The sequence below is a fragment of the Triticum urartu genome, chromosome 7, assembly GCF_003073215.2.
Source record: "Triticum urartu cultivar G1812 chromosome 7, Tu2.1, whole genome shotgun sequence".
NCBI classification, from domain to species: domain Eukaryota; kingdom Viridiplantae; phylum Streptophyta; class Magnoliopsida; order Poales; family Poaceae; genus Triticum; species Triticum urartu.
This window is the reverse complement of record NC_053028.1, coordinates 583419423-583444449: the sequence shown is the minus strand read 5'-3', so window position 1 is coordinate 583444449 and position 25027 is coordinate 583419423. Positions and strand designations below refer to the sequence as shown.

Here is a 25027-nt window from a genome sequence, read left to right as displayed (position 1 = left end):
ACCCCTGATCCACTCCCACACCGCCCACCCTCGATTTAGATCAGGTCGAGATCCCTTCCACCACCGGCCTCCCTTCCACCCTCCTCTCCTCTCATCTGCCGTCCACCCGTGTGGTGGTCGTTGTTCTCCGATCGCTATCGTCCCTCTCCCTCTCACTCTCTCCGGCCAAACCCAATCCACCCGCCACCGGTGAGCCCTAGCACACAGAGGGGTAAGATCCAACAGCCAAGTCAGCACGCCATGGCGCCGTCCCCGAGCACTTGCGCCCCCGACGGCGGCCTGGATCCCATGGACGTGTGCGTCGTCGGCGTCGCCAGCATGCCCATCAACGCCTTGCTTGGCTGCCTCTCGTCCCTCCCCGCCACCAAGCTCGGCTCCGTCGCCATCCAGGGTAACGAAATTTCTCTGCTTTCTTACTCCAATCCTCGCTACTAGTTAAGCAACTGCTCAAATCGCCTCGACTCAATGTCATGAGACAACAAGACTCGTCAAATCACCTCGGCTCAATCTTTCTATTTCGTTTTTCAGTACAGCTGATTCGAAAGCAACATCCCAAACTACTGATGGAGTGATATATATGATACCGAATCAGGAATCCAGGATCGATTCTTCAGCTAATCAACTCCTCCACGGATAGATCAGCCTCCAGATTTGTTCCATGTCTTGCCATCCTTCTTGATTTCTCATATTCCCTGTCAAACTATCCGGAGGATGTACAGTTCAGGTTCAAGCGTCTTCACTCTTCAGAGAAAAAGCAGATGATCTATTTTGTTGTTTGGCAGATAGATTAACTGGGAATTGACGATGAATAATTTGAGCAGGGGAATGGAGATGTTTACGAACGTGTCCGAGTAGTGGAAACTTGCCAGGGAGAAGCTCCTGAAGATGGTGTATGACTACTACGCCTCCGGCGCAGAGGATCAGTGGACGCTCAAGGGGAACAGGGAGGCCTTCTCCAGGATACTGAAAGTTACTATCTTCCAACGCAGCAGGTCTCATGCTTTTAGCCGTATCTATTTATTGTATCTTCAACTTCTGAGCTGTGTATATTTTTTAGTATGCTGCTAGACGAACTGTACTTGTTTTTATTGGCATCAGCAACTAATAATTCAGAAAAAAGGCAGTAGAAAGAACTTCAGCATTAGTTTTTTGCAAGGATGACATAAACTTTTTTTGCAATATATAATGGCAAGTGTCGTGTCAATTGAAAACTTTTGCATTTTAAATCTTTGGAGATGGCGTAGGATAAGACCCAGATGAACACTTGTGGAAATTTTACAGCCCCACTGTTAGGAGTACAAGTTTAGTCCTAACAGGCTGGGCGTAAGTGGATTGGTTTGCCTTCTGATTAGTATAAGTAGATGGTAGCAGACCTGGACAAATAACATTGGATCTCAATATCTCATGACATCGAGTAGAGGACAAGAGATCAGATGAGTCTTGTTGTCACATGTGGTTCGGATGGTCAAAGTAGATGGTAGTTGGATCCGAGCACCCAGTCAGTGATGCTCTGACGCCTGATTTAAAATGGTGCTCTCCGGAGAGTCAACGTCGACCCGGCGCTGGTGCCGGAGGTGTCCATGGGCAACATCCTCAGCACCAAGCTCGGCTAGGCCCCGGCCAGGCAGGCCTCTCCCCGCGTCGCCTGCCCAGCACTGTACCCTGCACCACTGTCAACAAAGTCTGCTCGTCGGGGACGAAGGGTACCCAAAATTCATCTTTTCACCAGCAATGTCTCGGTAGTAACTTGTTGCCCCTGCTAAAAAACTTATTTTGTTGCCTGTTGGCCTGCTCCTTGCTATCTGAAGTATATATTTTTTGTCCATCGCGCATTCGCTATCTGAAGAATTTTACGTAGGTAATCTTAATGTGTGTTTAGCTTTTAAAAAAAACTTCTACTTCGCAGAGTGGAAGATCGTAAGAAAACATTGGCTGATCTTTAACAATTATTCTTAGAAGTAACTTGAGCAGTATTCGATGATATATTGTGAGTCACTGAAAATGTATATTGTTTTTTCTTCAGGATATGGTTGACTATTTGAACGGATCCAGGTTTCTTCCCAAACATAACAATGACATACCTGGTGAAAGAAATGCTGCCTACGGGGAAAGGTTGAGAAGCCTAGAGAATTTAATACGTACTGATCATGGTAAGGCCCACAAAGCCTGAAATCTCATTTTGATCTACGTTCAAAGATTACATGGTAGCATATATACTTGAAGTTGGCATGGAATATCAAAATTCAAAATAGACTTCGCTTATTCCATGTTTTAAAGAGCAGTGGGAATCAATTTTCTGAAGTCCTTTGTTGGCGATTTCCCTATCCATGCAATAATAAATTTTGAACAGAATGTTAACTGTCAAATATTTCAAGAATATATAGCTCAAATACACTAGTATTTCTTGAATGCACCAAAACAAGAAGATAGCATGAACACGTACAGCTAGGGTATGCATTTAGTAGGTGTTTTTTCGTTTTGAAGATTCATAATAGACTAAAAGAGACAGATAATTGAAGAAAATACCCTACTGGATCTACACGAGGATGCAAACTAACAAGTTTTCACTTTCTCGACTGGGTGCAGGGTGATCGATGCGGACTACTACGGCCTGATGGGCGTCGTGCTCTTCAACTACTCGGGGCCGGGTAGACTTCACCGTGAAGCCCCGTGACCACGTCATACAGATGATTGTCCGGGTGATTGCGATGCCGGAGGTCCCCGAGGTGGAGGACCTCGACGACACCGTTCAGAGGTCATCGAGGTGGAGGACGACGCCACCGTCCGGAGTTCCTCAAGGTGGAGGACCTCGATGCTTTGTAGATACATCTAGAGAAGTAGCCTGGCTAGGTTGGTGGTGAAACGTACCAACCTTTTGATGATGGTTGTGTGCGTCCACGTGATCTCTTCGAGTTGATGTTCAACGTTGCATCCATGAACACTGCAAGAGTTAAGATGGTTGTGTGACCTTAATTTATTTTGCACTGGATGTTCTCTGATCTCTATTCATGAATATTTCATCTAATTTTTATTTTTTAATTCCTAATTTGTTAGTAGTAGCGATGGGAAAAACCTGCACACTACTAGTATTTAGGATACTAGTAGCGCTGGTATTATAAGCACGCTACTACTACTTTGTTAGTACTAGTGCGGTTCAGTAATAGCAGTAGCGCGGGTGTCACACACGCTACTACTAACAAAGTTAGTAGTAGCGCGGGATACTAGGAGTGCGGGTACCCGCACTGCTAGTAGCCTTTTTACCCGCGCTGCTAGTAGCCTTTTTCCTAGTAGTGCTTGGACATTTTACAATCATTTTATAGCAACTTTATATAATTTTTTGAGACTAACCTATTGACCTAGTTCCTAGTGCCAGTTGTTGTTTTTTGCTTGTTTTTTTACATCGCAGGAAATCAATATCAAACGGAGTCCAAACACCACGAAACTTTTTGGAGAATTTTTATGGACCAGAACACCTAGGATGGGCCAGAGCAGCACCTGGGTGCCTTACGCCCGCTCCCTCGCCCATGCGCGCGGTGGCTCACAGGACGAGGAGAAAATTTTACTACTCCCTCTGGTTAGTCCTCGTCACTGCCTTGGTTAGAGAGATTGTTTGGAATATATGTCCTTTAGTAGATTTCAATATGAACTACTCCACTAGTACATATTCCAAACACTGATGTATATATACGTATTTTAGAGTGTAGATTCACTCATTTTGCTTCATATATATTGAAACAGACATAATAGTACGCACTCTCCCTCGCCCCTCGACCCTGGCCCACGTGGTGGACGTGCATCAATTCATTAGGTCTCATATAGCCAGAATGATATATACTACAGTACCATTATTGCTCGAGTTCCCGAAGAGGCGAAGAGCCAATCGCAAGGTTAATATTTTGGAGATGCCAAGCGCGAGGTCTATAGGAGAACGAGTAGTAGTAGTACTAGTAGTACGTACCAGTGGTACGTACTGTACGAGGAAGAAGGCAACAAGATGTATGTTTTGCGTGACAGTCTCTTCTTACAAGATGTGCTAGACCTAGTGGACCTCATTGTTGCAATGGGACTACTCCCTATTATAGATGGCACGATTCAGAGTGGTGGGCAACGGGCATTATTCGGAGCTTCTTAGTCTTAAACCCCATGAAGAAGTCCCATCGAAAGGAATAGCCATACTCCACACGTGCTCCTATGTAAAATGAGTAAATGAGACAAAAAGGGAAAGAGACAAAGTAAAAAAAATGACCAGCCTTAGATCCAGCCCTGTTGTATCAGTGAATGATATTTCTATGTCGTGATTGACATGGCTATATTATTAACCATGCTATGGAGGTAGAAGCGGATTTTTATTTATTCGCGGAGGTAGCAGTGGATGAATATTATTCAACGAGGAGTGAAATGATGGCTGCTTCCCCGGTCAAACATAGAGAAAGGTGGGCCTCGTGATTTCATGGCTTATTAGTCATTATTACTGCCTATACTCTTTGCCCATATATAATAACCGCGTGGTAGTACAGTAGTGGGCTATACTTTTAATAACCATGCTGGAAGAGAAGAGGCGCACGCACCCACGCACGTAGTGTACTAGTAGCACTCTTTGCATCTTTTGCGTCTTCCCCAACCACACACGTGACATGGTGGAGCTCATTTCTGTAAGATGATGCAACCCACGTGATAATTTGACGCGTCTAGTAGTAGTTACTCACTTATAAATAATGGAGGGTCGGGAACCACGCATGAATGGCGCCGCATCATTTATAAATAAAGTTTTTTCTTCAGTGCCACGTACGCAGTATAAATAGGTTCATATGGAGAGAAAAGGAAACCGCTCCACTGTATACATAGCCAGGACGAGCCTAGACGGTTGCTTGCTGGGGTTGCACTCTTCACACTCTCTCGCACAAAACGATTGTGGCCACATCTCTAACATTCGGGCGGATCACGTTCGCCGAGGGAACGGGTGGATGCTTAGTGTAGATGCGGTCGCTATTGTCGACGGTGAAAACCCACTGTCGACACGTCCTGATCAGGGGTCCCCGCCATTCTCTCTCACAAAGCCGGTGAGGTTGCCTTCGTCCCTTGCTCACTGTCGTGACGTGGGCAGTTGCCGCCTCCCGCCGCCCTCCTCTAGGTTGAGGTACATCCCGACATCCCTCAGGTACAACTTTCTTTACAGCCAACTTGCACCACTCCTCTAGCTGCCCACATCACTCCATGTGGATATTTCTCTACTTCTTTGCCCCGCACATACCTCTACTGGCTTCTACGTACGGTATTTGTGATGAGTTTATGTCTCATCAACTAGTCCCAGTAATCTTATTCTAATCACGCTTCTTCAATTTGTTTGCCACATGGATGCTCATCTCGATTTTGGTGAAACTGCACAAAATGATTCGATGGTCAAAGGGTTGCAAACTTCATTTCTTCGGAAGCTCCAACGTTGCCAGAAAATTAAATCCCGGTTAGAGTTTACGGTTGCTGGGCTAGGGACTGCATGGATTGTTTTTTTCTTTAGCTATCTCTGTTCCAAAATAAGTGTCAACTTTAGTAGTAGTAAAACTTTGTACTAAAGTTTGCATAAAGTTGAGACACTTATTTTGTAATGGAGGGAGTACATATTGGCTATGATCTGTTAATAATTGAGATGCAATAGCATGCATGTTAGTCTCCTTTGTATTTGATGAAATGTTGCAACGGGAAACCTTGGACGCAAGATACATGAAACAGAAGCTGGAAGCTTCATAGAATTGTACAAATTTATCACTGAGAAATTACAGTACGTACTATACTAGTACTAAGTAAAGAGTTAGGTGTCGCACGGTGTCCATAAAATATGGTGATAGTGTGAGGTGGGCCATGTAATCACTGAGCGCGAGTGTTTTCACTGCTTTCGCACTCCTTCACTGTAAGAATGGAGAAAATTGTAATCTAGTAGTACCTCCTTTTGCCGAAGCGTGGGACATCTAGCAGTCGTACCACCTCAGTAATAATGACCAATGAGCCATCAAATCACATAGACCCAGCAGTAAGTTGGACGGACGAAGCAACCATCACTCTTGAATCCGCTTCTCCCTTCAAAGCAGGCGCCAGTGAGAGGTCGTGTCCGCACTGCCCGGGAATGAATGCAGCACCGACTCTTTGGAGCGGCGCTGGCCGTTTCGGGCGGAAGCGCGCGCGGGCGATGGAGGGGATTTGGGTGGGCCATGTTGGTTAGGAGCGGGCGTGGCAGTTGTTTGCCTGTCCCGACCGGACGCCCGGAAATGAGAGGATTCACCGACTGTCGCAACTAAATCGTATAATACACGCCATCTCTCTGTAGGAGTAGGTCGATGTATCGCTCTCTCTAGCACACACATGCTGTTAAACACACACACACACGCACACACACACACAAATTCATATAATAGGAATATCCTGTGAGTGCGAAGCCACAGGAAGCGAGATACAAATGGAGTATGTACAAGAAGAGAAGAGGTGATGAATATTCCATCAAACCTGGATTGACGAGTAGTACTCCCTCTGTCTAGGTGTTACGTCATCTTACGAAAATCAGATATTCCCAAAATGTTTAGGCGCCGTCCATTAACTTCGCATCTCAATCCCCTCCTGGCCTTGTTGCTAGCGAGTGTTGTTACTTAGGGACCGTTTGGATCCTTAGAAAGAACAGTTTATAGCCTAGGCGGGCAAGGTTAGGCGTTTGGAACTATTAAAATATGTTAGCTTTTGTGAGCCAGCTAGCTTGGGTGGGCTAGAAAAACCTTGCTAGCTCAGGAGAGCCAGATCGTCTCGCTTCCGACGGCAAACTTTGCGCACGGAAAAATCGGTGACCCGCTCATGACAAGGATTTTCATGGGGCAAGGCTGGTAAGAAAAAGCACTAAACCGTTTGACCAGGCAAGGTTGGCAAAGCAAAAGCTGGCTAGCTGGGCTAGCCATAGTGGGAGTAACTTAGGTACTAGTAACATAGCACATCCCAAGAAAAAATTGCTTATGTGGCATGGAGTTAATGAGGAAAGAGATGCTTGTGGTAACATAATATGTTACTGTAACGTAACACACCCCGAGGTAAAATGAGTCTATATCTCAATTAATGAAGACTTGCATGTTACCATCCATATGTTACTACCCACTATGAAGGTAGTAACATAGACTAGTAACATATGCATGTTACTAATCCAAGTTACTCACCACTATGACCAGCCTAAGCAATGTAACCAAAATCTCCTTATTCTCCCTTGTTATCTCCCCTGGAAACCCAATGCATGGAGCGCAACTACGTGTTGATCAGTCAAGAAATCAAAGTCGGCATGCATGCAAGTTAATACGTTGCCTTGCATGGTAGCTAAAACGACATCTCTTAGTTGTTGTGATTAATTGTTGCGTGTAGCGACAGAAATCAGGGCTTTGATTGGAGGAAGGACCAGTCATGTTTCTCCTCCTCCAATCTGCTTGCACCTTGGTTCCGCTACACCTTCTAACGTGACTTACACCTAGACGGAGGGAGTAGTACAAGATATGGTGGCACACCCACTTAGGTCGAATACAAGTGCCCAAAATTATTGGAAGAGAGCAAAGTGTACAAACTAAATAATTATAAGAGTAAAATGCACTGTTGGTCACTGAACTTATCGTATAAGTTCACTTTGGTCACTTTACTCAAGAATACGGTCGATACGGTCACTATATACGTGATGAGGTGATTATACTGTCACTGCGAGATCGTATAGCTCTGTATTCATCCATTTTGACCACAAAAACCTCCAATTGTGATTAACTAGTGGCAAATATAGTTTTCTACATTTAGTAGCGGCACACGCATGCAGCGCACAGTTTGCAGTGCATGCACACACACTAGCACGGATTCAAGTCACACGCTGGCCTCTATTGCCGCAAGTTCGTGCAGTACCTCGCCTGTTGTCCGCTGTTCCCGTTGTTGACCCTGCCACCTGAGGTCGTCGACCTGTTGCTCTACCACTATGCCAAGTCCAAGCTCTCGCTGCTTGTGGCGCAACACATATGAACTCCATCTGCGTGAGATGACATGGCCATCAATGATGATTATGATGACACCCACACTAGGTCGCTCTACTCGCCTTGTGCGCACGATTGCCGTGCGACTGCCGAAGTACGACCCTGCGGCTAACTAGTGTGTGTTTGCCCGCTGTGTGCTAGTGTCCGAGTGCATGCATGTGTATTGTGTGCGTGTTATAATAAGGATTCACTTAAAATAGTATGTGAGCGAATAGAGGGACCAATTGGACAGTGTTCACGAGCAGTAGCGAGATGTGTGAGGTAAGATACACCACTGGCGCTTCTATTTTTTTATTATTAATTTGTTTGTTTCACCCTCTGACCGATGGGACCCAACATACTACGTGGAGAGAGGCAAGGTGACTAAGGCTGCATTATTTCTGTACTACCAACACTGCTTTAAATCCCAAAAGACCTTACCACAAAAGCCACATGACACAATTATGATTTAAATCCCAATGACTCCCACGCAAAAAAACACGGCATGCTTGTCACATGAATGCAGGAATGTATAAAAGGTTATTTTCCTCTCATTAATCATAACATGAGGGTGGTGTAGCTGGTTAGCCTGTTCGCTCATCAAACCTGAGGTCTCAGGTTCAACCGCACTTGAGCATAATTTTGTTTTTGTTTGACTTCTTTCTTCCACCCAATGACAGGTAGGCCCCGCATGACAGAGACAGAAAGTGATCTGGGGCGATGCCAGGAGGATTCTTTGACTGGTCAAAATGGATGGATACGGAGCTATATGATCTCCTAGTGACCGCCAATCACCTCATCACGTATATAGTGACCGCATTCTTGAGTACAGTGACCAAAGTGAACTTAGCAATTACTCTCAATACGCCCTAGTTTCTTAGCACCCGCTGTAACCTTAGTACATACGGTGGCACACTAACTTAGGCCAAATACAAGTGCCCAAAATATTTAAAATTGGAGGTTGGTGCATCCCACCTTTCCGATATTTTGACCGTGTGTGGTTTAGTTGTTTTTGGAGGGTCGTGTACCACACGTGAACGTTAGTAAGCGCGACCGGGAGGCGTGCACTGTTAATTGCGACTTGACTCCTTCGAGCGTTAAATTTTCTTCACGTATTAGCATTGCCCCTAGTATTTTTCTTCACTACGTTAAATAAAGAGTTCTATTTCGTGCATAATTTAAATCGATTTTTATGGAGAGAAAAAGAAAACCACTCCATCTATATACGCTGTAGCCTAGGTGCTTGTTTTCTAGGGTTTGCACTCTTCACACTATCTCTACTATATATATACACGCTGGAGCCTCAGCGCTTGTAGTGGCTCTCTTCACACTCTCCCATCCTCTCTAGATCTAAACAAGACTTCATTGGCCTCTCTCTCCCCTCACTGCTGGTCAAAGAGACAGCAGGATCCATCCGCCGAGAAGGGAAGGAGGCTTAACGTTGTCGCCGTCGGCGAGGGAAGGAATCCACTATCGGCGCAGCTGTTCTCTTTCACCCAGCGGCGGCACAGGAGGGCCTCGGACCCCTTCTTCCTCGCCATTGTACATAGTGTGGGCAGAACGGCCTCCGGTCGCCCACCGAACCACACTCCAAGAACCTTAAGGTATAATTTACTTATTCCACATGCATTGCTCTAGTTGCATGTGGGATTTTTCCGCTTCTGCACTCAAATCTAGGTGTTGGATCAAACAGGAAAGTAGTGGGGAAATTTGTATAGCATGAATCTAGGACGTGGTTCAAAGAGGAAAGGAATAGGGGAAAGTAGTGAGGAAAGTTGTATAGCATGAATCTAGGACATGGTTCAAAAAGGAAAGTAAGGAGGAAAGTAGTGGTGAAAGTTGTATCACATGAATCTAGGACGTGGTTCAAAGAGGAAAGGGGGAAAGTTGTATAGCATGAATCTAGGACGTGGTTCAAAGAGGAAAGGAAGGGGGAAATTACTAGTATAGACGCAGTACGCACATCTGTAATGAACTGGTATTTTTGTTTTGGGGGACAAGGCTGTAGAGTTTGAGCAGGACTAGATTTGCTGCGCTCACATAGGGAAAGGTATCTAAACCTAACAAAACTGGGACCAACACAAATATGCTCCTTGGTTGTTTGTTCTTTGTTGCAACAAACTGTGCATCACCCCTTCATACATCAGTAGATGCACATGGTGCTGGTGCGTCCACTGTCCTGTGCAACTCTTTAGCTGTTGTTAATCTAAGGCCCTGTTTGGGTAAAAAGTCCTAGGACTTTTTTTAGTCCCAACTAAAAAGTCCCTAGTCCCTACCTTCTTAGTTCCAGAGACTAAACATGGACTAGAGGTTATTAAATGACATGCTAAAAGACCATGTTACCCCTAGTAATGAACAAATAAAGATAAGGTGCGATGCGGGGCAAGGGCAACTATTGGAAAAAGTCCCAAAAAGACTCTCCCTCGGGGTCTTCTTTCTTTAGTCCCAAATGCCCACTTTTAGTCCCTAAAAGTCCCTCCTATTTGGTTTATATGGGACTGAAAGGGACTTTTTTAGTCCTACACCAAAAACATTGCTTCATTGCTTGATCTTAGGGGAACTGCACAAGAGGAGATCTTACTTCCTATCCGTGTTTGCAAATTTGGTTCAGATCTTCTTCTTGTGAGTTGTTTGAGTTCCGCGTCATGAGAGGTCAGTACTAGCCTTCTTTCACATGATTGTGCAGTGTGCTTTCATATGTTGTGCTACTTGTACGGTAATGTTGCTTAATTTTAGTGAACTGTACAAATGGAGACAAGACTTCCAATCTGTATGTGCACCATAATATCCCATTGAGGTAAGATAAGGATATTTCACAACTGTTGGCCTTTATTTTTCCACTTCCATCGGAAAATTAATGTCATTGTTTAGTATTATACTTGTGCTCCCTAATTGACATGCCAAATCTTACATTGAAGGCTAAGCTTGTCTGTTATTGAACCAAGTGATGAAGGGGAAGAACAAGTGGAAGAAAAACAAAAATCAACTCCCGGTGCTGTAATGAAGCACTGGAACTGTGATGACACAAGTAATGATATAGTTTTGCATCTTAATTTATTGCTATGGATGGAATGAGCAATTGTTTTGCCACTGATTTGATGCCACTCTTAATCTAATATGTAATTATCTCTACTTGTGCAAACAGGGATCTTCTTTGAAGATACCATATATTTTAGTGGAACTGCACAAGAAGATGTTGGAAACATTAAACTAATCGAGGAGTATATAGTAAGCATGGCAACCACAGTAGATAACAACAGATGTTTCCGGAGAAGTGCTTGATTTGTATGCTTTACACAATAAGCCTCCTGACAATGGTTGGTACTCGCCCACAGATTTCATCCATATGATTGAGCTTTGTCATCTCTATTGGTGTTGTGCTACTGTTTAGATACTGTCATGAGAAAGTGGTATTGTCCTTGAGAAGTGCTTCATCTATGTTGTTTTAAATATTTCCTTTCCTTTTTTCGAGCAAACAGGGATGCTGGCATTTAGTTGTCCTCTTGTATTTGCACAACAGGATCATCATCCTCTGAAGAAGAATATGGAGTATGTGAAGTGACTAGTTCCGATTATGCCAGGATGAAGAAGCCATGTCTATCTTCTCATCAGAAGGAATAGTTGAAGGATGGTTACATTACTCCGAAAAAGACCAAACTAACTTCAGCTCAGAAGGACTGACAGATCTCCATCTTTTTTGCTGTGATGCGCAAGTACAATGTTGTTCTAGGATTTTTTCTGGTGAGTTCCATTTTTTTAAAGTGTGCTCTACATGGACCATGTAGGTGCCTGTTTAAGCTGTCAATTCATAGTACAGATTGCTTTATACTAATCACTTTTTTTTGTATTTGTGCAAACAGGGGCGCTCAACTTGATTTCAATGGGAACTGCACAAAATGTCCATGAATACATCAAATCATTCATTTCCACCACAAGAAAGGAGGGGCCGATATGTTCAAGGCGTTTCAACATATAAAGGCGAAATCATACAAGCTACGCGTGAATTTGGTTGATTTTGGTGGGACTGCACAAAAAGAACAGCTGGTTTATTTAGCACGTGGTGCCATGTCAATGTCCGAACTAATGGCAAACCCTGCCCATTCCACAATCATAGGCATTTGATTTTTTGGAATGGGAAAACCTTGTCAAAGTTTGCTCATCGATCTGTGCAATACAACACGCATATGATATTTTGGAATGGGACAACCTTGTCAAATTTTGCTCATTGATGTTAGCAAGAAGACATGCGTTTGATATTTTCAAATGGGACGCCCAACATCGATCGATTTTTCTTTATTATTTAATTGTGAAGTAAATATTGGCTCTGACATGTGAATCGCTGAGATGCATAATAATTGATTGTTTTGAATATTCTCTATGAATTGCCAAGCCTGTGTGTTTGATTGCAATGTACAGGAATGCTAAAAAGCTGCTCAAACTCTTTGTACTCCCTATGTTCCTTTTTACTTCGCATATTTGATTTTTTTTCAAGTCAGTTGATTTTACATTGTGAATGTTCATACTTTTTTCTATAAGATTGGTCAAAGTAGAGATACTTTGACTGCAGACAAAACTTGTATGCAGACTAAAAAGGACCAGAGGGAGTACATGTGAAACCGCTGCAAACGAGGTGATCACCCTGGGAATAATGCTAGTACGTATTGTTTTGCATGTTCATCCAATGCCAGTGATACAATAATTCGAACTAATCGAACTAAATTCATTCATACATGGTCGGATTTCATATAAACATGCCGGATTTCATTACATTTCATACATTCTTGAAATAAAAAGGGGTGCACTGGAGGTATAATTAATTAACCAAAGCTACCCACCAGTGTCCGGCTGAGCCGAACTGAAGCTTCTTCTCTAGCGGACCGAGCTTCAGTTACTTACCTACAGGTGTAGTTGCGTAACTGACATGTGGCCCAGATGCCTGTTGGGCCCACATGTTAGTGACCCAACTGCACCAGCAATTAAGTAATTGAAGAAGCCTCCTTCTCCAAAATAGCTCTCTGACTCCACATCACCGCCAAGAAGCTAATCGGCCATCAATGGTCAACCTGCCTAGCTTGGCTTCAACCTGAGGGTAGTAGCGGTGTTCTACTCTTCCTCGTTTTTGTGTGGCAAGGCCTCGTTGGCAGCGGGGCGGGGCCTCGACGGAGCCGGCGATGTCCTCTATCTTGTTGTCGGTGGCGCGGTGCCTCGACGGAGCGGAGGAAATCCCCCCTCGTTGCCGGCAGGGTGGGGCCTCGGAGGAGCCAGCGATGTCCTCTGCCTCATTGTTGGCGGGGCGGGGCCTCGGCGGAGTAGGGCCTCACCGAAGCCGGTGAGGTCCTCTGCTTAGGTGCCGGCAGGGCGGCGCCTCGGCAGAGCCGGCGATGTCCTCTGCCTCATTGTTGGCACAACGGGTGCTCGGCAGAGAAGGGCCTCGCTGAAGCCGGCGAAATCCTTCGCCTCGGTGCCGGCGGGGCGGGGCATCAGCGGAGCAGGCGGTGTCCTCTGCCTCGTTATTGGCACCACGGGGCCTCGGTGGAGTAGGGCCTTGTCGATGCTAGCGGAGCAGGGACTCGTCAGAGCCGGCATTGTCCTCTGCCTTGTCCTCGGTCTCGCCAAACAGCGCCTCGCCCACTTCATCGACCTCTTTGTATTTGGCCACAGTCTCCGCCACCAGCATGCGGTACCACCAGCACTCGAGGCGGCCCTCGTGGAGAGAGCGGTACGAGTCGAGCAGCGCCTCCTGCTCCGCCCGCTGCGCGGTGATCTACTCCTCCGCCCACAGGTGTTCCTGGAGGAGATGGTGGTTGTAGGCGGTGTCGGCTTGCACCTCCCGGAACTTCTCCTCAAGCTTCTGCCTCACCGTGTCCATGTATTGAGCACGGGACTCGCTGATGGTCATGGTGCAATGCACTGGCGAGGATGGCGCCAAGGAGGGGGTTAGCGCCAGATTGTCGACTACCATGTTCTCGATTGGGACATCGTCGTCCTCCGGCTGCCTCCCGGCTTGGTCCGTCGTCCGCCCGTCCCGAAGAGCGCTGGAGCGTGAGGAAGCCATGGTGGGTAGTAGTGGTGTGGACAGGAGAAAGGGAATAGAGGTGGATTACTGTGACTATGGCTGGCGCAGCAGTTTATATAACAATGGTGGGCGGCGGAGGGACGGACGTGTGGCGCCGGATTAGCCACCTCGGCAACCGCATATCTTTAATGTGGGCGGAAAACGGACAGACGAACGACCCTTGTGTCTTTTGAAGGCGGAGCAATCGCCTGCATCGAGAAGCGAGGCCAGCGGCGCTGACCGTTTTGGGCGGAAAACGCACGTGGGCGAGGGAGGCGGTCTGGGTTGGCCAGGGCAGTCAGACTCGTGCTTGGCAGCGGGTCGGTCCAGCAGCCGAACATGCTGGCTCGCCAGCGAGCTCGCCGAGCTGAGCGGCGACAATCAGACGATGGACGTAGCTTCCGACCAGGATCCGGCGCCAGTGTCCAAGCCGATTCATGTTGTGTTCACCATAGAGAAGGTGCAGCCGCACTTTGATGCCCTAATGGCGGAAGAGCTACAAGCACAGGAGAACTTGTGCTGCAACCTCCGTCTCCTCAACAAGCACTGGTGAACAAGCGAACGACAATGCCGTCACAGACATGTGGCCAGATGATCCTGGCTTCCCGAATTTGCAGTGGGCGCTGTATCAGACCATCCGTAGGGCCCGCAAGGCCCTCTCCGTCGTCCTTTGAGTTGTTGCGCTCAACGTGGCGCCACCATCTCGTGTTGTCAACATGATCAACGGACATGAGGAATGAGGAGATTACTTTACTTGGAGAGGATGACAGTGGGGACCCACCAGGGCCATATCTGCACGTACGCAACTGCCTGCTTATTATATACAACTATAATTTTTTTGCTTCCTCCTAGTTTCCTGACATCACGGCCCCACACCATTGTCAACCTATGTAGTCAATAAACGAGAGAATTTGACAAGGAGCGGCCGACAGCTAGGACCAAGCAGCTCGAGTAGTATTTGTGTTTTTGAGGTGTGAGCACTGTAGAGTTTTTCTTGAGCGATGTTTTCGTTGTTGTTCGGAGGAGAGCAGGGTATTAACTGGGCGGGCTATGGCCCGTCTAGCCCAGGCCAGATATCCAGCCCAGATATTAATTTTTTTCAAGCTGAAAATGGCTAGCCCAACTATACTTTTTTTGAGGAATACCCACGCAAGGTCAACTTGTTATTCTCCACCCCGCTGGGTTGCAAATCTTTCCTAGAAGGGATGCATTAGGCTTAACAAAAAAATGGTAGAAATAATAAATGGGATGTAATTATAAAAACCAGGCAGTAACTATAAAAAAAATGCACCAAACACGTAATTAGTTTATAAAATATTATTTTTGGATTTTAAAATTTTCAATTTCATTAATTTTTCGCGCACAATATTTCGTTGGATTTTAACGTAATACAAATTTATATTGAAATTGTATTTAATCTGACTAGAAATTTCAGGATAAAAATATTTCGGATGCCATCAAAATGTGGGAAATTTTATTGAATTCTGTTTTGAGTGGTTGGTTGAAATTATTAATCGTTGTCCTAATGGGATGTACTTTTAACAAACTGTAAATGGGTTGTAGTAAATTCCATTAGAATTCAAAAATGGGCTGTGAATTCTTACAAATTGCAAATGGGCTATAAGTTCTCTGCCACACACTTGTGGGCCTACTAAGTTGACGTGTCCCCTAAAAAAGTAAGTTTACGCATATGCAAGGCTTTGTCAACTTATAGTCAACACATGGTTCTAGCAGCAGTGGACATCCAACGGATGTTGTGCTTCTTCTTAAATCTTGGATATTCTAGCTTCAGCCGCCCAAAAAATGATTCCTCCCCCTGACATCTGGGGCGCACCATTTCGGAGACTGACCTATGGGCCTACTAAATTGACGCGTACCAAGGGCTTTGTCAACTTAGTCAATATAAACGACTCTAGCTAGAGTGACCGTACGATATCCATCCGATGGCCGTCGTGCTTATTCAACCTCTGGTCTTCTTGCTCCAGCCGCCCAAACCAGCATCGGCCGTGCCACATGATCCTGCCACCGATGGCCATGCCATCCCGCTATACTCACCCACACATCCTGTTATTCTCCGGCGACGGCACCCTCACACCGCAGCCGAAGCAGTCAACCCACATACTCCCCTCCGCATGGGCATCCACTGCCGCGTCTTCCTTGGCTCCGTGTCGTCCCCTTCCTAGGCCTCGCCGTCGTCCACCGCCCTGGTGCTCTTGGGATGGCGTGGTCAACGTGATCAAGGAATGACTTCCATCAGAAGAGTACTATACGTGGAGAGGCTGACAGCTGGGTCCATGGCAGCAACAAGGAAGTGCCTCCTTATTATGCACAAAATAATTATTCCTGCACCTGACAGTAGGGAACCACCGGACGAGCCACCGTATTTTGCAAAAAAAATTGTTTCCCCCCTGACTGTTGGGACCCACCAGCTACATCTTCGCACGAAAGGAAGTGCCTGACAGTCAGGACCCACCTGGTTGAAGCGTATGTAGCATTGTCATTCTAGTCGCGAACATGTACGTACATACTGGTCAATCGGTCTGCTTGCAGGCTGCAGCGATGAACCGTGACTGTGTAAGGAAGGGCACGTGTCGTAGTAGAGGCGTGCACGTAGCATGTACACGTATGTACAGCGGCCAGGGTGCAAGAAAGTAAATACGGCCACGTACGTACATACGGGCGGGGTCTCGAACGCCTAATCACGCATACGCGTGGCCAGGGCTCATCTACATGGCTGGGTCAGAACGGAGAAACTATGTCGTCGTCGTGTTCATCGAGAGCCAACTGGCTTGGACGGAATAGCTGTCGGCGTTCTAGGAACGGGGGTCCCCAGACTTGCCTGCCTGCGGCCTGCGGCGTGGCACAGGTGGGGCCCTAGCACGGCCCATCTTCATCAGCCCAAGCTCAAGACCCTCGTGAGGGGCCAAGCCTCGTGGGGCGGACGACAGGAAGCTTCCTCAAGAGCGGCCTCATCAGGCAGGCTCGCGAGGAGGCGGAGAGATCAATGCGAGGGTACCTTGCGAGGATCCCATGACGCAAGCCATGACGATCAAGGCCAGGCGGGCACCAGGCGGGCGCCGACCTGCGCAGGGTCCTTGTTTCCCCTTTGGTGCAAAGGGGGCAAGCACAGGCCAAGGTATCAAGCAAAGGTTACCATTCCGGTGCAACGAGACCATGACCAGCCGGACGGCTGGACGGAGGTCACCGTGGAGCCCAAGACGGCGTCATCACCAGTGCTTTTGGCAGCCGAAAACCACCTTTGGTCAGGATAACTTGTACTAGATGTTCCCCTTCAAAATGGCCAATTGTTGGCGCCCTTCCCGCTCAATTATTCGGGGAGAGGCCCAGGGCCTCTATAAATAGAGCTAGCCTCCACAAAAGGAGGAAGGAAGAAACCCAATAGAGACTAAGTAGAACACACCACACCAGCTCAAGAACACCCCTCGCGAGGCTGTTCTTCCCTTGCACTGTCCATCATCAGCCCTAGAGGCAATCCATCACACCACACACTGGAGTAGGGTATTACACCACAACGGTGGCCCGAACCAGTATAAACCTCGTGTCTCTTATGTTGTTCATCATTTTCATCTTAGTTCGCACGAGAGGATCGGACGTAGATCGGTAGGGGAGAGATCTCCGCGCGCACCCCAGTGTTCGAACCTCAAGGGTCTGCCGGAACCCGAAATCCGACAATTGCCGATCGAAACGAGGGCTGGCGTACCGCAGAACGGAGGAAATGGCCTTGTGTTCGACTAACCACGGTCGAAACGGGATCCTGTTCATCGGGAGGGGTCTGGCGTACCGCAAAACAGGAAACAAACTTCTCTTTGACCTCCTACGGTTGAAACGGGATCCTGTTGATCGGGAGGGGTGTGGCGTACCACAAAACGGAGGAAACGGACTTGTGTTGGAGCGCTATGGTCGAAAAGGGGGTCCTGTTCATCGGGAGGGGGTGGAGTACCGCGAAACGGGACTCCACGTGATACTGTTCATCTCCACCGTTGACCTCCTCCAGCCTCCATGCGCTACTGTTCATCCACCGTCGACCTCCTCCAGCCTCCACCTGCGATTGTTCATCCACGGGCTCCTATTCATCCAGCCTCCACCGCTCGTCGACCGGCTACTATTCAACCGGCCCTCTCCTCGGGGTCCCGTTCAGCCACCCCTCCACGGGCTACTGTTCAACTAGCCCTCTCCAACGACTAATGTTCAACCACCCTCCACGGGCTACTGTTCAACCACCCCTCCACGGGGTCCTGATCATTAAGCCCTCCATGGGGTCCTGTTCATCCAGCCGTCCACGGGGTCCTGTTCATCTAGAGGTAACGGGGTCCTTTCATCCAACCCCCCACCGGGAACTGTTCATCCAACCCCCCAACAACGCTCATTATTCATCCAGAGGCAGCATCGATCGGCTTCAGTTAGCAGTAGTGTGGCGAAGGAATTGCTCGATCGGGTTCAGTTAACAGCCATCGATCGATCGCTCGGGTTCAGTAATGCGTAGCCTGCAGTGCAATCGCTCGGGTTCAGTAGGCAAATGCCTCGCTCGGGTTCAGTTAGATCCCAACGCCTCGCGCCCACGCGCGTACGTGTACGAGAGAAACGCGCATCGCTCGGCCCCCGACCACCCACCGTAACCAGGAACTCCGCGATATTTTCCTCACCCTCGCTTCTACCACGGTTTTTTCTGTCATGGACAGCCCAAAGAATGTCATGCAGCTACATCTCCGGCCCACCCAGGACGAAAAACCCATTTTCTGTCATGAGTTTTTTTCATAGAAGTAGGAGCCCACCACATCTATGATAATACCGGGTTTATTATCGTCATAGAAGTGTCATAAGCATGACAGGAAAAAAAGTTATTCGGCCCAAAATGTCATAGATGTGTCTTTTTTTGTAGTGATATGTGGTGGGGTTATGGTATTGGTGAAAGTTGCACGGTACTAGAGAGGCTAGCAATGGCGGAAAGGTGAGAGTGTGTACAATCCATGGACTCAACATTAGTCATAAAGAACTCACATACTTATTGCAAAAATCTATTAGTCATCGAAACAAAGTACTACCACTACAAAAAAATACACTTCCGTGATGATACGTGTTTGTCACAGTAGGTCGCTTTTTTTGTCATGCATGTACATCCATGACAAATTTATGATAGAATCAAGATAGTCATACCCGTGCTGTCGTAGAAGTGTTCCGTGACATTACCAAAATTATCATCACGGAAGTGTCCACTTCCAAGACGATAAATCACGCGTCACTGAAGTGCTTTCGTCAAGGGTGACCGACACGTGGCATCCACCATAACGGAACGCCGTTAAGCTATCGGGTCGGGTTTTGGATCCAATAACCCGTTAACAACCCCGACTAATGGGAAATTTCCACGTGTAAAATTCTTATTGGCCGGACGAAACACGTGTCAGCTCGTCAATGGGTCAGATAGGCGCCTATGATACGTCGACACGTGGCACGGCCCAACAGAGGCCCATTCCTGTGAAAAGGCCGGCCCGTTTGACTAGGTCAAAAGGTGGCGGGCCGGCCCATGGATAGCCTGTTAACAGCCTGTTCGCATATAGCCCATTTACAACCCGCTAACCCAAGGCCCGTTACGCCCTATCCGAATTAGGCCAGTAGCGTCATCTGTGCCATCCAATATGAGTCCAGCCTGTTTTCACTTCTGGCCCATGTATGGCCCATGACGTCTTTCGGCCCATATGAGGCCGTATGTAACTCTTGGGCTATTAACGGCCCGTGGTGAAACTGGCCCGTAATGAACAGTGTATCACTGTACACCCATTAATGGCCCGTGGTGAAACTGGCCCGTAATGAACAGTGTATCACTTTATACCCATTAACGGCCCGTTATTCCGTTGGGCCGTTTCCAGCCCATGTTATCTTTCGGCCTTCTCAGAGCCCATTTATTCTTGGGCTCATTTCCAGCATGCGTTTACTTACGGCCTGTTACTGTCATTTTCTGCTTGTGGGCCAAATTCAGCCTGTGGTTACAGTCGGCCCGTTTGTGGTCCGTTAATACGTTGGGCCGTTTTCATAGTGTCATCAAATACGACCTATTAATGATGGCCCGTTACGGTCGGCCCATGAATGGACGATTCCAACTCTAGCCCGTTTATGGCCATAACGCGGCCTGTTATTGGCCCATGTTTGGCCAATCGATCATACAACCCGTATAAGGCCCATTGATGATACGGCACGTAGAAGGCCCATTGTTTCTACGGCCCGTAGAAGGCCTACTGTTTCTACGGCCCGTAGAAGGCCCACTGTTTCTACGGCCCGTAGGAGGCCCAGTGTCTCTACAGTAAATATTAGCCCATGATTATTGTGGCCTAGTTTTAAAAAATAGGTTATTGCAGCCACTAGTTAACCGCGGAAAAAGAACTGCAATGACTACAAGCAAACAAATAAACAAGACAACAAGGAAATAAATAAGCAAGCAACTAACGCTAGGCTATCACGGCTATTACACATATTACATCCACTGGGCATCAAAGTTTGCCACCAGTGCAAATATAGGGAACAAAGCAGCATATCATATACACTGGCCGTCAAAATTGGCCACCAGTGCAAATAAACGCGGTAGCAAAACAAGAGCATAACTGAAACAACTTCAAAAGAGCTCAAGAAACGTTATCCTGGGTATCCACCATGCTGGCAATAAGCTTAGCAAGCTGATTAGCTTTGTCATGTTTGGTGCTAAAATGCTCCAACGCTTGCTGTTGCACCAGAAAGTATGCATCTGAATGCTCCAGGGACTTCCGCAGTCCTTCCGCTTCTTGTCGCAGCATAGCTGATCGATGTCTTTCAGCTTGTAGTTGAGACTCAAGAAACCGAACTAATTCAGACAGTGAGTTTGAATAGCTTGTGCAAGCGGTAGTGGCCAGTAACTCCAACACTAAACCAAGACAGGATGTCACTATCCTGAACCTTATCTGCATTACTTCCTTTACCGTTGCTTAATAAGGAACTCTTCCCCAATATTCTGTCAGTATTCTAAAAGAAGAAACAAGCAGACACATAACAAGTTTAGCATGTACTAGTATATGAAACTCATTTCGGTGAACCAGTTCATTAGTAAGGTGGACAGGATTAAACTACCAAGTCTTCTATTTCCAAGTACTAGTACATAATGAAAGCATCAAACAAACATATATCTATGTCCTATGGTAGCAATGGAATCTTAAATTAGAACAGTTGTTCTTTAGGTTTAGGCACTTGTTCTACATGAAAAGAGTACAGTAAGACGCAAGAATATAATACTTAAAAATAGAAAATGAGCTCATAGACCTTACCACATTCTTGGTTCGGGACCAGTATAGAACAAGGCGTTCCCAGTCATCGTCCAGTAAATGTGTCTCAGGAGAACGTAAGGGAATTTGATGAGTTTCTTTGCCAGTGAAGTACGTTTTCTTCAGGTAATTCTGATACTGCCACCAAGCATTCTTGAAGATAGCAGAGGTATTAGCACAGGTTACCTCATCCTGAGTTTCCAAATCGGTCCTTCTCTGTAGAGAAAAATGGGAAAATTTGCTGTATTATAACCATCATGGAGGTAGGATGTATGGGACGAAGCAAAGTAATTGCCATGAATAACATTACTTACACATAACTCCTTGACAAACACCTGCAACTGGCATTTTCCTTCATCTTCAGTATAATATTTCCAAGATGGGAAGATACGCACATACGATTTAACAACATCAAATGCGATAGATACTAAACTACGACTAGCTGGTTGTGCTTCCTCCACAGGAATAGGCGTACTAACTGGTGGAGTTGGGGTTCGCCGTGATAGTACTGGCCCTTTGGGCACTGGAGCTGCCTTACTAACTGCTCTTGTTTGGGAGCTCTATGGTGGAGATGGTGCTGTGTCAAAAGGAACTGGGTTACTATCGGCTGGGGTTGGGGTTAGATTGGGTGAAGCTGGTTCTCTGTCCATCATAGTAGGGGTACAATCTGTGAGAGTTTGGGTTATGTGTGGTAGGGAGGGTTCTTGTGCATGTACAACCGGGGTGCTATCTCCACCAAGAGGTAGCATTGTTTTACTTAAAGACCGTGTTTTTAGTCCGCTAGATACTGGCATCACCCGCTCCAATTTAAATGGCTGATAAACAGGAAACATAGTTGAATGTACAGACATTGTATGAGAGACATATGCAATAGATAGTGTGGAAAAAAGAGGGCATGAAATAGTTGACATGTATATTGTTTAACTAAAACGGATAGCATGACATAATTCCACATATATGATGTCTATCTAAACTGGATAGCATAGCATAACATAATTCAAAGATATGATGAGTAACTAAACAGGATCGCATGACATAATTCACCTACATGTTATCTAAGTAATCATGATCGCATCATTTAATTCACATATGTGATTTATATGCTAAACAGAGGGCATTCGATATGATGTCTGAACTAAGAACATGGTGTTGAATATTGTGTATATGATGTCTAAACTATGCAATGCAAGACACCGTATGCATGATATAGCAGTATAACCATGCCAAGTTAGAGCATACACCTCAGTGGGGGAATAGGACTGGTCATCTGTCTCTGAATCCATCTCTGAGGAGCTATCGGGACCCAACAAGAGATCTGCTTCGACAGGTAGCACTGTCTGCTCTAAAGACCTTGTTTTCACTCCATATTTTTCCATATCCCACCCAAATGGCTGATTCACAGGAAGAGTAGTTTAATGTACAAACATTGTCGACAAATGGAAATGTAATGAAGAAAAGGATGGGCAAGATATCATTCAAATATATGATGCCTGGTTAAACAGGATGGCATTGCACATTTCACATATATTATGGCTGGCTAAAAGACATGAGACTGCATAATTCCCATATATGATATAGAAACTAAACAGGTGGCATTACAGAACATGTCTAAACTAAGCAGATGACATATATGATGTCAAAAGTAGGCACTGCAAGGCAACATATGCATGATATGACTAATATCATCATGCCAAGGCAGAGCAAACACCTTGGGGGGTAAATAGGAGTGGTCAGCGGCGTCCGAATCCGCCTCAGAACAGATATCTTCCTCTGGATTACAATCTGGAGAGGGGTGTGGAGGGTTTGCAATTGAACCCACCATGGAGCGATGTCTGCATGACATTGTATTGCCATGAAAAATTCTTCTCTTTTTCTCTACATGTTCAGCATGACTGTGTACAATATCTGACATGCATACGAAAAAAATATGGTGAGATTATGTAAGGAGAGCATGCAGAAATTTAGAGTGATGGTAACAACCAGTGGATCGATGTTTTTCCGTTGAACCAAAATAGCCCTAATGGATCGACGTGAATGTATAGTAATAAGTGATGCAACAAGTGTACAACCTCTTTGCCGTAGCCGTGTCGACCTCAGCATCATTGGGTTGGTCGCTGAAGCAATTGAGGCATAGGTGGCTGTCGGAGGTGTGGAGGAAGATCCGAGGAATCTGTAGACAGCATCCAGGGCACTGCTCTGTTGTGATGGATCTTCTGTCGTTGGAGCAGCTCCGGTGAGCCGTAAGACATGAAGGCTGAAGCAGCACAAGACAGACATCGTCAATCTCAAGTGGGATTCTAATAGCATCTCCAATAGATGATGTAAAATGGATGTAAAATTAACATCACCAAAAACCACCTGACTACAACAGATGAGGTAAAAACTATTGACTCTGAACTTAACTGTCGAAACTGAAATTTACTGTGGAATCTGAATGCTACTGTCGAAACTGAACGCAATGGTAGCAGAGAGGCACTTGACATGTAGTTTACGGAGGGCCTGCAGTTCATCTTCAACCTGCACCCCCCTGAGCCGCCAGCCACCACCGGCCGAACCGCCGGCACCAGTGCCGCCTCGCCGCCCCGAAACAACTCGCCACCTCCGTCCAGGCCAGCCCTCTAGGCCCCCACCCTGAACCCTAAGATAGATAGTGGGGTACCTCTCTGGCGAGCCCCCGTCCCCGCTGCGGGTGGTTCTTCCTTAACTCCGGCGAGCCCCCCCAACCCCTGAAAATCGACTGACCCAAAAGTCGATTCAGTCGACTGAAGTGTGGCTTAATCGGAGCAGAGCAGCAGCACGAGCGAGGGGGAGAGCAACAATAGCAGCTGGGTGAGCGAGCGATCGAGCGAGAGCCGGAGCAGCAACAGCAGATCCGGCTGGTATGGCCGCCGCCGCCGAAGGGGCCTCGCACTGGGGGAGAGCTGCCGTGGAGATGTCACCCGCGGTGCCAGCTTCAAGGTAGCAACTCCATGGGGGTGCAGGATGGAGCACCGTCGGCGCCGGGAGGTCGAGTTAAGGAGAAGGTGCGATGCGATGAGTGTACAACCTCTTTGGTGGCGCCGAGTAGGCCTCGGCTTCATCTGAGGAGTCGGTGAGGATGCTGCGGTTCCGGTGGAGCAGGTTAAGGCAACGCTGTGGGGATGGAGCAGCCGCGATAGACGAGGCGATCATCGGAGCAGCTCCTTGGAGGTGGAGGACGGGGCGGCTGAACCGGCAGGACGGCAAGATGGACGACGGATCCTCATCCGGGGAGGTGGACTAGGGACGTCGAGCTGTTGCGGTGGACGACGTCGTCGGGGAAGAGGCTCCTGCTGGGCAGCGGTGACGTGGCGGATGGAGGAGGGTGGGGTTTCGCGGCTGGAGCGGAGAGGTTATGGCAGCCTGGGATTTCGAATGGTGAAAAGGGGGCGATGGGAGGGGGTGAAGCATGACTTAGGAACGCGCTTGTCCAAAATGTAGGGTGTGTTACAAAAGTACCCCCCACCGATTTGAACTAGCGGCCCTTTCGGCTCAGGGTTAGAAGGGGGATTTCGCATGTCGGGATTTGGCAGCTGGAGGGAGTTTTCACGCGCGTTGTAATTTCGGGATAGCAAGGCGCGGGTTGTGAAGGCGCCAGTTTTGGGAGCACGATATCTGAATTTTCGGGATATAACAAGATG

At 47.0% G+C, this 25027-nt stretch overlaps 1 long non-coding RNA gene across 1 annotated transcript; it reads left to right on the top strand.

Annotated features, from left to right (window-relative positions):
* Positions 1-37: 37 nt before the first annotated feature.
* On the top strand, positions 38-3043 carry LOC125524690. The gene is made up of 5 exons (XR_007290917.1): positions 38-391; positions 529-724; positions 822-992; positions 2024-2150; positions 2587-3043. It is a non-coding gene; the product is annotated as an uncharacterized LOC125524690 (long non-coding RNA).
* Positions 3044-25027: the final 21984 nt, after the last annotated feature.